The 15,343-nt window shown below is 35.9% G+C and overlaps 1 pseudogene; it reads left to right on the top strand.

Moving 5' to 3' along the window:
• The first annotated feature begins 229 nt into the window (after window positions 1-229).
• Window positions 230-15,142, top strand: LOC145581077 (sugar transport protein 10-like; annotated as a pseudogene).
• The last annotated feature ends 201 nt before the right edge of the window (window positions 15,143-15,343 follow it).

The raw sequence follows: 15,343 nt of genomic DNA, 5'->3' as shown, positions 1-15,343 counted from the left end.
TGAAATTTAAATCAACAAATACATAAAACAGAATCAAATAAAGGATTCCTTCATCAAAGCTATGATCGTTGAAAAGATCTTGCACCATGGTACATCCCTTACACGCATTGATGAAAAATGCAGCCTTTTCGGAAAAACGGTTTAACGATAAGAAGTTACTTTTTTGTCATCAATAAAATTATTTTATTACAAATATTATTAATTTAAAGATTATATTCATTTTTAAATCATGGTAATGCCTAACATATTGAATAAAAATAATACAGGTGTACAGGAGAAATGCTAGAAAATATAAAAAGCCTAATTATCACCATTTCCTAAAACAAATAAAATTTTACAAGAAATAATTTTAGTTGAAAACATGGCAAGAAGACTAAATTAAAAATAAGACAAGACTAGAAAGTCTAACTATAATTATGTGGAAAAAAAAATTATGAAATCATAATCCTCTTTGTTTCTTGCAATTATGAGTTTTGCATTCTTAATTTAGAATGTTAATTGACCCCATTCATCAGGAGATTAATAAGAGTAATTTGAAGAATAAGCCTTGACCCACATGAGTTTTTTCATAACAAGTGGCTTAGCTACATCCTTTCGCGTAAAAAGGATTAAGATGTACAAGATACAACTATTATAAATCCTCACTATGAAAGTTCATTTCCACCAACATATAGTGTGCAACCATATATAGTAGTTACTTGGTTCTCTCTATTTGTTTTTTATTTATTTATTTATTTATTTCTATTTATTATAATATAGTGTGTGATTCCTACACACAAAAAAAAAAAAAAAAAAAAAAAAAAGAAAACAACATAGTCTATATAACCTTATAATACTGAGCACTTACAGATTAGTGTGGTAGTTGGTGATGTAGAATAGCAGGAGGCAGATTCGTGGATGGCGGTGGAACAGTGAGACAATATGATAATGGTGTTACTAAACATGGGCACGGGCCGTGCCCGTGCTGCCACGGGCCGTGCCTGGCCGTGCCGGGGTGGGGGCCGTGCCGTGCCGGCTCCGCGGCGTGCCGTGCCTGAAATTGGCACACCCCAGCCCACGGCCGGCACGGCCCACGTGCCTAGCGGGTCGTGCCGTGCCGGGCCGCCCGTGCCACCCTTCTTATTTTTTTTCTTTTTTTTAAAAAAATAAATGATAAAAAAAAACGAATTAAAAACAACAATGCATATAATAAAAAAAAATACGAGTGCGATAATCCGAAAACACAAAAAATTGAAGAATAACTTATTTTATTATATGACGGTAGCCGGTACGAATGTACGATCATTCAATAATACAAAATTACAAAATAAGTAATGATAATTAAAAATCGTACAATAGTGTATGAATATTGAATAACTTCATTTATTATACGGAATACGAAGTTCGATAATACAAAAAGAATACAATAGTGTATAATGTAAATATGTAATCATGTAATTATTATTGGTCGTCTTCGTCTTCGCCTTTGTCTTCATCTTCGTCTTCGTCTCCTAGAGGTTCAAGTTCATCCGCCAATTGAGTGGATTGAGAAGTATGAGAACTAAAAGAAGTCGACGTTCCTTCATCGTCGTCGTTTTGTGCATAAGTACGATCTTGAGAACGAGTTTCGGCATCCAACCAATCCTTGAAGCAAACACACATTTCAAGTGTTTCGGGTTTTAGTCTTGTTCTTCTATCGTCTAGAACTCTTCCCGACGCACTAAAAGCTCTTTCGGAAGCAACGGAGGAGACTTGGATAGCAAAAATATCACGAGCCATTGCCGACAAAATTGGATGTTTCACGGCTTGTGATTTCCACCAATCGAGGATGTCGAGGCCAAACTTCTCTTCATCGTCCATGCCTTTCATGAATTCGTAACTTAAGTACATTTGCAACTCCGAAACATCGCTTTGTGTTCTCCTAGATGATGATGATTCTGTACCTGAATACTTAGACATCAAGTTAGCAGCTTGTGCAAATAAACCTTTGGCCCGTTTACTTACATTTTTGGATGTTTGAGAAGGGGCAAATTGAGACACGGTTCCATATTTACTTTCAAAACTCTATATAAATTAAAAAACTCATCCGTCACCTTATTCTTAAAAGTTTCAACATCATCTTCAAAATTCATGTTACTATAATAAATATCAATTATTAAAAAGGTGTCATCATATTTTTGTCTAGGATCTAAAATAGAAGCAAAAATATAAATCATAGGAATATCGGTGTAATATTTACGCCATTTATCCTCCATGGATGGAAGATATCCACGATAAACATGTTGTGATCGGTGTTCCGCAAAAAGTTGTGCAAGTAAACATGCATTGCTAAGAAAAGAATGAGCACAAGGATTATATACAGAAGAAAAACAATGTGTCATACCATATAGTAATTGTAAAAACTGCATATATTTTTCACAATTAGCCCAATCATCTTCTAGTAAAGCATTTTGTGGAAATTTCATATTATAAAAAAGTGTTAAATGAACCTTGTACTCGATTGCCCGACTCAACATTTCAGAGGTGGAGTTCCACCTAGTTGGACAATCCGGTGCTATTTTTATGGTTTTTATCCGTTGTTGCCTGCAAAAACCTTTCCATTCTTGATATCTCATGTTAGATCTATTAATAGACATAATAGCATTCCTTATTTTGTGATAAAATGGACCAATTGCTTCTGTTCCATCCTTCACACACAAGTTAAGAACATGACAAATGCATCTAACATGAAGTGCATCTCCATCTAATATAACATCGTTCAATTGGGATTTGACCAAATTCGCACTATATGTCATAGAAGTTGCATTATCGAAAGTCATAGACATGATTTTATCCCTAAGACTATATGCATCAATGACTTCCATTAAATGATGTGAAATGTTAAGACCGGTATGAGGGTATTCAAGCATTTTGAAATGCATGATGCGTTTTTGTAACATCCACTCATTATCTAACCAATGACAAGTAACACATAAATAGTGAAGTCCGTACCCACCATCCCATGCATCGGCGGTTAAAGAAACTCTACTAGGAAGATTAGCTAATTCATTTACTAATTTCAATTTGTACTCTAGATAAGTCTTCATGGCAGCAGATCGAACGGTTTTTCGGGAGATTTTTTTGTGTTTTGGTTGTAGTGCTCGGTTAATATAGTTGTTGAAGGCATCATTTTCGGCGAAAAGAAAAGGTTGTTCTGCTTGTACAATCATTCTCCCAAGTTCATCCCCTATCTCTCTCGTAATTGTAAATGAAACCTTGTGGATGGAATTGAGAAATTTTAGGTTGGGTTGGATCACTAGATGGTCCACCACATTTTTTTGTATGTCTAGTAAGGTGTCCCGTCCCTCCCTTGGTATCGACTGAGAAAATTTTACCACAAGTCCGACACTTGCATTTTTTTCCATCTTTACTTAATTGATAATGTGCCCAACATTCACTCTTTCTTTTGGTTTGAGCAAAATCCTCTTCGGTACACCACTCTAATATGTTAGGATTTTGGGTGGATGGTTCACTCGACCCGGAGGCTTGTGTTTGGCTACCTTGGGAAGGAGGAGGAAAAGGAAATTCATATTGTTGAAATTGGGTTTGTTGAAATTGGGTCCAAGGAGCCATATCATCCATTTGTTCTTGCCCTCCCGTGTTTTGGGGATGAAAGAAAGGGGTGGAAGTGTTTGGAAAGGGCATGTTAGGAGAGGGAAAGGGCATGTTAGGGGGGGGGGCATAGACATTGAAGTGTTTGGGTTTGGTGATTCCCTACGTTTTAACTTGGCTTTTCTAGAGGAGGAGGAAACGTTCGGGTTTGATGCCATGATTAATTAATAATAATAACACAACTAACAATAACAAAGTAACAATTAACAACAATAATAATAACAATAACAATAAGAATTAATTAGTAAGTACTTTTTATATAAATTAAATTTTTAAAAATAATTATAATAATAGTAGATTACTTGGATCAATGAGATCCCAGGTAGGAGAGGTTAGGAGCGATGTTGTCCAGAGCCCAAATCCCGCCTTAGACAGATTTCAACAATCCAAATAACCCACAATTAAAATAGAAAGTAGTTTTTATATAATTAAGTAGTTCCAAGAATACAAAAATAATAATAATAATAATAATAATAATAATAATAATAATAATAATAATAATAATAATAATAATAATAATAATAATAATAACAATAATAATAACAATAACAATAACAATAACAAATTAAAATAAAGTTGAGTTAGATCTTACAATGACGCTTCAATGCTTTCCCAAATTTATAATTTCTTGAACTTATAATTTCCCGAATTTTAAATTTCCCGAATGTAAATATAACAATGTAAATATGATTTGATGAATTGTGATATTTTTGGAGGAAAATATGAGGTATTTATAGGGAATTTGGGTGGAAAAAGGGGGGGAAAACTAGCCGTTTTAGAGCTGTTGGAAAACGGCCATAAACGGCTAGTTTTCCAACGGTAAGGCACGGGCCGTGCCGTGCCGTGCCACGTGCCGTGCCGGCGGGTCGTGCCAGCGTGCCGGCCCACGTGCCGGCCACCGTGCCACCTGCCGTGCCCGTGCCAGAATCCGGATTTTTGTTCACGGCACGGCCCACGTCCCACAGGTGGGCCGCCGTGCCGTGCCGTGCCGCCACCCGTGCCCGTGCCGGGCCGTGCCGGAGTCGTTTCGGGCCCGTGCCGCCCGCGTGCCGGCACGGCCCGTGCCCATGTTTAGGTGTTACCCTCTTTAAGATATGTACTTGTATGGTTGGAGCCACTGGTGGTCTCATTTTTGGTTACGACATTGGCATTTCAGGTTATTTATTTTTATCTATATAAATTTTAACCTTTCTTTTGACCATCACAATAATATTAATTAACATAATGCTTTTATATTCACATTAAAGATTTTTGTAGGAGGAGTAACTTCAATAGACATATAGAAAAGAGTCAAAGGCAACAGGCCATGAGAGTGCGTATTGTAAATTTGACAGTCATCTTTTACAACTCTTTACATCATCTCTCTATCTTGCAGCCTTGATAGCCTCTTTCTTTGCTTCATGGATCACTAGGGCTTATGGAAGAAAAATGTCAATGTTTTTTGGAGGTTTAACTTTTCTCATAGGATCTCTTCTCAATGGATTTGCCCAAAATGTGGCAATGCTTATCATTGATCGTATGTTTCTTGGTGTAGGTGTTGGATTTTGTAATCAGGTAAATATTAGAAATCATTTTATATGATGACCTCTATGTTCACTAATATTTGTCATATCAAATACAGATATTTAACTTTAACATTATTTCAAAAAATAAACGATAAAAAACAAAATGAGAAAATGTAATTTTGAAATTTCTGTTATAATTTTTTATAATTATCTTTGATTTAATTTAGGAAACATTTAAAGTCAATTTCAACCAATAAGCATTTTAAGAAACCAATGAGTAAAGGTTTTTAAAAGTGTGTAATAAAATTCTTTTTTTTTTTTTTTTGAAGGAGTGTAATAAAATTCTACATTGAAGAGTATATTAATATATACATTTATGTATGTAGTATGTGAAGGAGTTATGTCTTCGATAAGTGCAATTACTAGATATATCAAGGATCACTATTATGAAGATAATAAGTTCGTTCTTTTAGGTCGTCATTACCTGTTGCTAGACTATGATCAATGATCTTTGGGCTAGTCAAATAGTCCAAAGCCCGCTAGAATGGATCCTATGAAGTCACACACAAGAGTATTGGGTCAAACAAGTTAGAAGCCCATTATTGGGTCTCATGAGTTTATGACATGCTACATTGATTGTTGGGCTAGAATAGTTAGAAGGGCTTAATATGTTTTGGGCTTGATGTGGATCTATTTAGAGATGTGATCTATAAATATAATCCATACCTAGGGTTGTATGACATAACAATTAACAGTTAATTGTGAATCAGGCAACCAAGACCAAAAACCCTAATCCTCTCTCTCTCTCTCTCTCTCTATTCGGCGCTCTCTCTCTCCTCCCTGTCCATACGGCCCACCTCTTTGGTTGGCGCGTGTGGTGGTGTCGTGGGTGGTTTGTGGTGTGCTCGTGACTCACTTCTCCGTCAAAGGTTGATTGAAGTGTTCGATCACGTCTAACTAGAATTAGTGGAGGTTTGATCCGTGCTCGTGGACAAATTAGAGGAATCACGCTTGGGATTCTTTATTTCCCTTTGTTCTTGCTTGATCACTTGTGGAATCACGCTTCAAAGGTATTAATTCTAATTCTTTATGTGTTATGCATGATCTTGGGATTTGGTGCTATATGAATATGATTCATGTTTTCCGCATTCGTACCTATAAACTCCTACAGTGGTATAAGTTAGCCCATGCATGTACATATATTGAATATTAATTCTTTGATAATCCACAATTTTAATTCAATTAGAAGGGAGAATAATTTAATTATTGGTCAATTATTATATTAAATGTGATTTAACAATATAGAATCATTAAAAGTTGCTTAAATTGCTCCGAATTAGCCTTAATTTGATTCGAATTTTGCCCCATATTAAATTATGAATTTTTCATGATCAAATTATTTAATTTAAGAGTTAAATTAAATTGGGGATTAATTTCATGAAGAACCCTAATTTCAAGATTGAATATGATTTAATTTTGAAATTAATTGGACCACATTAAGATTAATTTAATTTCACAAAAATCATTTTGTTTTTATTTAAATTAAAATAAAAAAGGGGTTTTTGGGTGCGGCAGCCGCGGCTGGGAGGTGCTGCCACGACGACTGCCGCACCGGTGGTGGTCCGGGAGGGAGGGCGGGCAGGGCAGAACCTGAACAGGAGCAGCACAGCAGTGCACCACCAGCTGCGTGTGCTGCTGCTGCTGTTCTTGCGTCGCTGCTGTGCAGCGTACACCGTAAGGTGTACGACCACGGTGGCTGGCTTCGGCTGGCCACACCACGGTGGCTGGCGCAGCTATTTTAAAAAAAAAAATTAAAAAAAATCAGATTTCAAAAAAAAAAAAAAAGGGATTAGTTTTGATTTTGAAAAGATAATTAACAAAATTAAAGTTGTTATTTTTGTTAAGTTTGGATAATTATGGAGCAAAAGATTCTATTTGGATAATGATTGATTTAATGAGATTATACCATAATTAATTTTGGATAATAATTGATTTAAAATATGTGATTGGCTAGCAATTATGATAGAATCTCCTAAATTAGTTAGGATAATCATGGAAAATAAATATGATTTATCTTTTATAATTAGAATATGATTTGATTCTATCTCTTACCTAAAATAAAATATATGATATTATATGATTGGTTAGAAATAATATATGATATTATCTAATTGCAGTAATTAATTAATTAAAAATATGAGATATTTTGTGCCATGTTTCCTTAATTATGATCATTCGATGTTGTAGTTTAGGAAAGCATGATGAGTGATTTATTATGTGGCACTTTATAATATATGATATTATTTATTGCTATATATAGACTAGTATGGCCCATAGATTCTAAATACGATCTGCGCATCGTTTCGTATTTTTGTAATCTAAATACGGTCTGCGTACCGTTAAGTATTTTTGTAATTTTATTTTATTTTATTTTATTTAAGTAGTAGATAGAATAGAATAATATTACAGGTTATAGTTGATCCAAGAAGCCAATGGAGTGGAGGCCCAAAGGAATAAGATGGATGAGATCCATGAAGATTCAAGTGGGAGCATTTTTTTGCTTTATTAGTTTTCTTAGGATTAAGGGGTCATACTATGTCATGTTTTACTTATGCATTAGTAGATTATGCATGTTATATTTATTTTATGTTGATTGATGATGCGTTAGAGTACTAAATAATCACAACATAATAAATCTAAGTCCCGGTAATATTGAGATTGCTTTTCCAATTAAAAACCTGATGAAACCTTCGATATTTATGATGGGTCATGCCAAAGCTGGGTGTCATATTATATCTTGGGAAAGTTGGGGTAAATCAAGTTTTACAATTTTAATTGGTTATACTCAACAAGGTTACCTAAAGAGTTTAGAACCTTGAAGCAAGGGTAATAATTAAACATGTGATGAGTAATTATTCAACCAAGAATTACAAGAGTTGTAATCAGTAAAGAGTTTACTCACGTTGAAAATGTAATGGTTGATGGTAGGGCCAAAGTCCGGTCAATTATTACACAAATAAAGGGTCTTGGAATCATTTAATTCAATAGGGATCATTTTAATATTGAATAAATGCTTTAAAGTTACCAATTTAAATCGTTTATAGTACTTTAAAATTATTAAACATAATTAATGAACTTTGCCTCGTTTTGTTTTTGTTTGTAGACGAATAACTATAATGACAACACTATTTTTGCAACGAAACTAAATTTAAGGCTGAATCTCAGAAACTTCAGGGAATGGGAGAACGAGTTGAGAAATGTTCTCATAAGCCATAAGCTTGAATCTCGTTTATACATACCTGTTGAGGGCAAGTATACTGAAGGTTATGATCCTGAAAGGCATGCGAAAATTGTTTCGGATGCAGAGAAAATCAGGAATCTCATTTTAGAATCTATTCCAAATTATTGGAAAGAAGGTTCAGGCAATATGAGTTAACCAACTTGTGTGAATGTCTTCGTGCCATCTGTCAAGGTGGCATTGGGGCATTAGGAAGTGGAGGAGGAAACTTTAACGACTACAATGTAAGAGAGGTCGTTAATTTGATCCCTCAGATTTACTATTCATGGACTGACATCATAAGGTTTGAGGCTTACAATGTTCATTGTAAGATAATGGCTAAGAAACTCATGCCTTGTCAGTCAGTAAGGACCCATGTCAATGAACTGATTAATTTATTCAATCAGATGGACGTCCTTGGGAAACCGTTTGATGATGACTCCGCACATGACATAATCTTGTTCTCACTCCACGATGGTTTTGATATAGTCAGGCTTACTCAAAATGATGAGGGCTCGACGGTGACATTAGTCAACCTTTTACTCAACCATGCTGAGGAGTACTTGAAAAGGAGACAAAGCAAATGCTTCTGTTGTGGTGATTGGCTTCGCCATACACCAGGGTGTCCCCATTATACACCAGTGAAAACAGAAGGTAAGGAGTTACTTGATGTTTTTGTTGTAGAAATTAATCTTACCTCTTCTTCAACTTGGGTATTCGATACCGGTTGTGGTTCTCACATTGTTAATAACATGTAGGGCCTAGAAGGGAGTAGGGCATTAGCAAAAGGGGAAGTTACACTCCGAGTAGGAAATGGAGCAACAGTTGCTGCACTTGCTATTGGAGATTATCATTTGAGACTTTCGTCTGGTTTAATTTTGGTTCTTAATAAATGTTATTATGTTCCAACTGTTACCAAAAACATTATTTCAGTTCCTATTTTAGATACTGAAGGATTTTCTTCTGAAATAAGAGACAAATGTTATTTTATTTCCAAAGAAAATATGTTATATGCTAAAGCGAAATTATTTAATGGCTTGTATGTTTTAGATTATACAACTCATATCTACAACATAGATCATAAAAAGAAAAGAACAGATGGATCAAACCCAACTTACCTATGGCATTGTAGGCTTGGACATATTAACTAAAAGCGCATCCAGAAATTACATAAGGATGGACTCCTTTCAACATTTGATTATGAATCATTTGAAAATTGTGAGTCATGCTTGCTTGGTAAAATGACTAAGTCACCCTTTACGGGTGTAGGTGAGAGAGCTAGTGACCTTTTGGGACTCATACATACGGATGTGTGTGGACCAATGAGTTCAAAAGCTAAGGGTCAATATAGATACTTCATTACTTTTACTGATGATTTAAGAAGATTTGGTTATGTTTACTTAATGAAGTAGAAGTTGGAAGCCTTCGAAAAGTTCAAAGAATTCCAAAATGAGGTACAAAACCAACTTGGGAGAACAATTAAAGCATTACGATCTGATCGTGGTAGTGAATATTTAACCTAGGAATTTGATGAACATCTGATTAACTGTGGAATACTTTCACAGTTAACCCCTCCAGGGACACCACAATTGAATGGTGTGTCAGAAAGGAGGAATAGGAACTTACTAGATATGGTTCGATCCATGATGAGCTTTACTGATCTTCACATATCATTCTAGGGATATGCATTAGGAGCAGCTGCGAACATACTAAACAGAAGCCCATCCAAAGCAGTTGAGAAGACACCATACGAATTATGGACTGGAAAAGTTCCAAAGTTGTCTTATCTCATGGTTTGGGGTTGTGAAGTCTATGTAAAACGTTTACAAATTGACAAACTCGGCCCTAAATCAGACAAATGTTTCTTTGTAGGTTATCCCAAAGAAACAAAAGGGTATTACTTCTACAATCGCGACGATGACAAAGTGTTTGTTGCTCGCGATGGTGTCTTTCTAGAAAATGAATTCCTCTCTAGAAAGCCAAGTGGGAGTAAAGTAGTTCTCGAAGAAATTCGAGACGAGCAACAAATGGATGTGGATAACACCACATCAGAGGCGAGCGCGCATAATCATGCGTCGGAGCAAGCTAATTCAACTAGCGAGACTCCTATCGTCCCACTTGAATCCAATTCTTGCGAAAATCTTCAAAGAGTTGAAGAGAACATTTCTATTGTTGCTCCTACCCCACGTAGGTCTGCCAGAATCAGAAACAAACAGTTTGTTGAAGTTATGTTAACTGAGGATTCTGAAATCTTCTTATTGGAGAATGAGGAACCTACAACCTACAAGCAAGCTTTGATGAGCCCCAACTCAAAAGAATGGCTTGAGGCCATGAAATCCGAAATGGAATCGATGTCTGAAAATGTCGTGTGGACCTTGGTGGACTTGCCTAATGGGGTAAAACCTATTGGTTGCAAGTGGGTTTATAAGATTAAAATAGACAAGGATGAAAATGCCTACATCTATAAAGCAAGACTGGTTGCGAAAGGGTACAGACAGATTCATGGTATTGACTATGATGAAACCTTTTCCCCAGTAGCAATGCTTAAGTCCATTCGGATTCTTCTAGCGATTGCTACATTTTTCGATTACGAAATTTGGCAGATGGATGTCAAAATCGCCTTCTTGAATGGGTTCTTGATGGAGGAAGTGTATATGACACAACCTGAGGGTTTTGAAGATCCAGAAAATCCTGGAAAGGTATGCAAGCTTCAGAAATCCATTTATGGATTGAAGCAAGCATCAAGGAGTTGGAACCTTCGTTTTGATGAAGCAATCAAACAGTTTGGTTTTGTCAAAAGCGAAGAGGAACCTTGTGTATACAAGAAGTCCAGTGGGAGCAGCATAGTTTTCTTAGTCTTGTATGTAGATGACATACTACTCATGGGAAACGACATACCAATGCTTGAGTTAGTCAAGGAGTGGTTGAAAAGTTGTTTCTCCATGAAAGACTTGGGTGACGCCGAGTACATCTTGGGAATCAAGATCCATCGAGACAGGTCTCGAAGGATGATTGGATTGAGTTAAGAGACTTATGTTGATAAGGTTCTTGACAGATTTTCGATGAAAGACTCTAAAAGAGGATTTCTCCCCATGTCTCATGGCATTACGCTCAGTAAATCTCAATGTCCAGTTACACCATATGAGATGAGACGTATGGCGATTATACCTTATGATTCGGCAGTAGGGTCGATAATGTATGCCATGATTTGTACAAGGTCGGATGTTTCATATGCTTTAAGCATGTGTAGCAGATTTCAGGCAAATCCAGGTGAAGCGCACTGGACAGCTGCCAAGAACATCCTTAAGTACTTGAGAAGGACTAAAGGAATGTTTCTAGTATATGGCGGCGAAGATAAGTTGGTTGTCAAGGGTTATACGGATGCGAGTTTCTAAACAGACATAGATGATTTTAAATCCCAGTCTGGATACATCTTCTGTCTGAATGGAGGTGCAGTGAGCCGAAAGAGTTTGAAGCAAAGCACTGTCGCAGACTCTACTACAGAATCAGAATATTTGGCTGCCGTTGAAACAACTAAGGAAGCAGTTTGGATTATGAAATTCCTTATTGAGATGGACATTGTACCAAGTGCTCAAAAAGGGATTGAGCTGTATTGTGACAACAATGGCACCATTACTCAGTCAAAGGAGCCCAGGTCACACTTCAAATCCAAACATGTTGAGAGGAAGTATCATCTCATTCAAGAAATCCTTGGCAGAGGAGATGTCAAGATGTGCAAAGTTCATACGGATGAGAATATCGCTGATCCCCTTACTAAACCCCTTCCATTGCCTAAGCATGAGAAACATGTTGATGCAACTAGATTGAGGCTAATGATGTAATTTAAGTTGTATTTGTTTTTAGAGAAAAACTTATTACATATGTAATACATTCATTGGCAGAATTATGTTTAATCAGAAGTTTATCATTTCTCTTATTTAATTGTGGTTTCAATATTAAATAAAATGTCCAAAATAATTATGGATTGATGGGTTCATCAGGTTAATTATTTAATGACCTGGTGAATGAAACCCCACAGGTGAAAAAAATCCATATATTATTCCAGTTCCTAGTTCGGAATCATTAAACTGGACATAAATGATTTCAATTAATGGACTAGCATGTAAGATTGATTGGATAGCTCTGTTTCATGGGCTATAGGAGCGTAGTGAAGCTCGGTCAATCACATGGATATGCATGAATGATGCATGATCGAACTATAGACCTACTTTGAAGCTCAAAGTATAGAGCTTCCGGATATATTAGTGGATTCCTTTGACATGAGTGGAACACTGATTTCGTTCAATGATTGATTTAACTGTGGTACACTCAAACATCTTCCCGTAACTAGAGATTATAAAGTGTGTTTCCCGGTTACTTCATGAGTTGAGTGGGAGCTTTGGTTGCTGCAAGATTGGATTGAGTCTACCTATTTAATTAGGAATGTGTCTTGGCCCCTTGAAAAGGGAGAATTCAGAAAATGCATGGCCGTGCTCAAATGGATTACATAGTAATCATTTGTTTTGTAATTCTAACTCAGTTTTTCAAGAAAATATTTGTAGATTAATATGATTACGACATGAGATGCAATCATATTATCAAATCGACACACATTGACTTAAGGAATTTGAATATTGCGCACTTGTCTCAGACAAGTGGGAGATTGAAGGAGTTATGTCTTCGATAAGTGCAATTACTAGATATATCAAGGATCACTATTATGGAGATAATAAGTCCATTCTTTTGGGTCGTCATTATTTGTTTCTAGAATATGATCAATGATCTTTGGGCTAGTAAAATAGTCCAAATCCCACTAGAATGGATCCTATGAGGTTACACACAAGAGTATTGGGTCAAACAAGTTAGAAGCCCATTATTGGGTCTCATGAGTTTATGACATGCTACATTGATTGTTGGGCTAGAATAGTTAGAAGGGCTTAATATGTTTTTGGCTTGATGTGGATTTATTTAGAGATGTGATCTATAAATATAATCCATACCTAGGGTTGTATGACATAACAATTAACAGTTAATTGTGAATCAAGCAACCAAGACCAAAAACCCTAATCCTCTCTCTCTCTATTCGACCCTCTCTCTCTCCTCCCTGTCCGTACGGCCCACCTCTTTGGGTGGCGCGTGTGGTGGTGTCATGGGTGGTTTGTGGTGTGCTCGTAACTCACATCTCCATCAAAGGTTGATTGAAGTGTTCGATCACGTCTAACTAGCATTAGTGAAGGTTTGATCCGTGCTCGTGGACCAAGTAGAGGAATCACGCTTGGGGTTCTTTATCTCCCTATGTTCTTTCTCGATCACTTGTGGAATCACGCTTCAAAGGTATTAGTTCTAATTCTTTATGTGTTATGCATGATCTTGGGATTAGGTGCTATATGAATATAATTCATGTTTTCCGCATTCATACCTATAAACTCCTACAGTCTGTACCCGTTTACCTCTCGGAAATGGCACCTGCAAATCTAAGAGGAGCTCTTAATATTGGCTTTCAAATGGAAACTACAATTGGAATCCTTACTGCAAACCTTATAAATTAAATATCAAAGGGCATCTAGGTTGGAGACTTTCATTAGGCCTAGCAGGAGTACCAGCAGCAATAGTAACCATAGAAGGCTTAATCCTTCCTGATTCCCCTAATTCTTTGATTGATAGAGGAAAGAGGCAAGAAGCAAGAAGAATGTTACAAAAAATTTGTGGCGTTGATAACGTCGATGAGGAATTCCAAGACCTTATTGAATCTAGTGAGGCATCTAAGGCCGTGGATAATCCATGGAAGAATATTTTACAACCAAAAAACCGCCCTCAACTTATCATGGTAATGCTTATTCGTTCCTTTCAACAACTAACTGGAATCAATATCATCATGTTCTATGCTCCCGTTCTCTTTAAAACCCTAGGATTTGGTAATGATGCAGACTTAATGTCATCAGTTATAACAGGTGGTGCTAATGTAATTGCCACTTTGGTTTCCATATTTTCGGTTGATAAAGTTGGAAGAATGGCTCTATTCATTGAAGGAGGCATCCAAATGTTTGTTTGCCAGGTAAGATAGATGTATAATTTCTATGTAATTAACATCCTAAAACTTATTCTTTTAAATTGAAAAAAAAAATAATAATTAGTTTATCATTCTTTACATGTTAACTTAAAATCACATTTTGTGAGAAAACTACTAAGAACTTTATAATAAATTTAATCAGATATCGATCTCAATAAATATTATGTTTTCATATGTAAATAGTTATCATATAAATATGAATTTATAAACTTATCGGGATGTAGATAAACATATAGTGTCCCATATTCCTTTTATTCATACACAGAAATATTAACAAGTTTTCTTTAAATTTGGTAGATATTAACTATGTTATTCATTGGCTACACATATGGAACCACTAGACAAAGGCAATTTTCAAAAACAAGTGCTAAATTTGTGGTGTTCCTAATTTGCACTTATGTTGCCACATTTGCATGGTCATGGGGTCCCTTGGGTTGGTTAGTATCAAGTGAGATATTCCCACTCGAGACTAGACCAGCTATGACTGCCATTAATGTGATCTTTAACATGACATTTACCTTCATAATTGCACAATGCTTCCTTACCATGCTTTCCTACATGAACTTTGGTCTTTTCCTCTTTTTTAGCGAGTTTGTCATCATGATGACCACATTCATATATTTCTTCTTGCCTGAAACAAAAAATGTGCCTATTGAATAAATGTATGTTGTGTGGACGGCACATTGGTTTTGGAGCAAGTATATTCCTGATGAAGTTTTGGGTAGTTATGAAAAAAATATTGAAATTTCTATAAAGAAAGAAGTAATTAGAATAGATTTACATTTTAGGTAGGCTAAGATAAAATTTAGAGTATTTGTAGTCATGATACTTGACATAGAATTCATATATTATATAGGAAAT

This window comes from Chenopodium album, chromosome 15 (genome assembly GCF_948465745.1).
Source record: "Chenopodium album chromosome 15, dcCheAlbu1.1, whole genome shotgun sequence".
NCBI classification, from domain to species: Eukaryota; Viridiplantae; Streptophyta; class Magnoliopsida; order Caryophyllales; family Amaranthaceae; genus Chenopodium; species Chenopodium album.
Note: the sequence above shows the minus strand (reverse complement) of the source record. Positions and strands in the feature narration are given on the sequence as shown.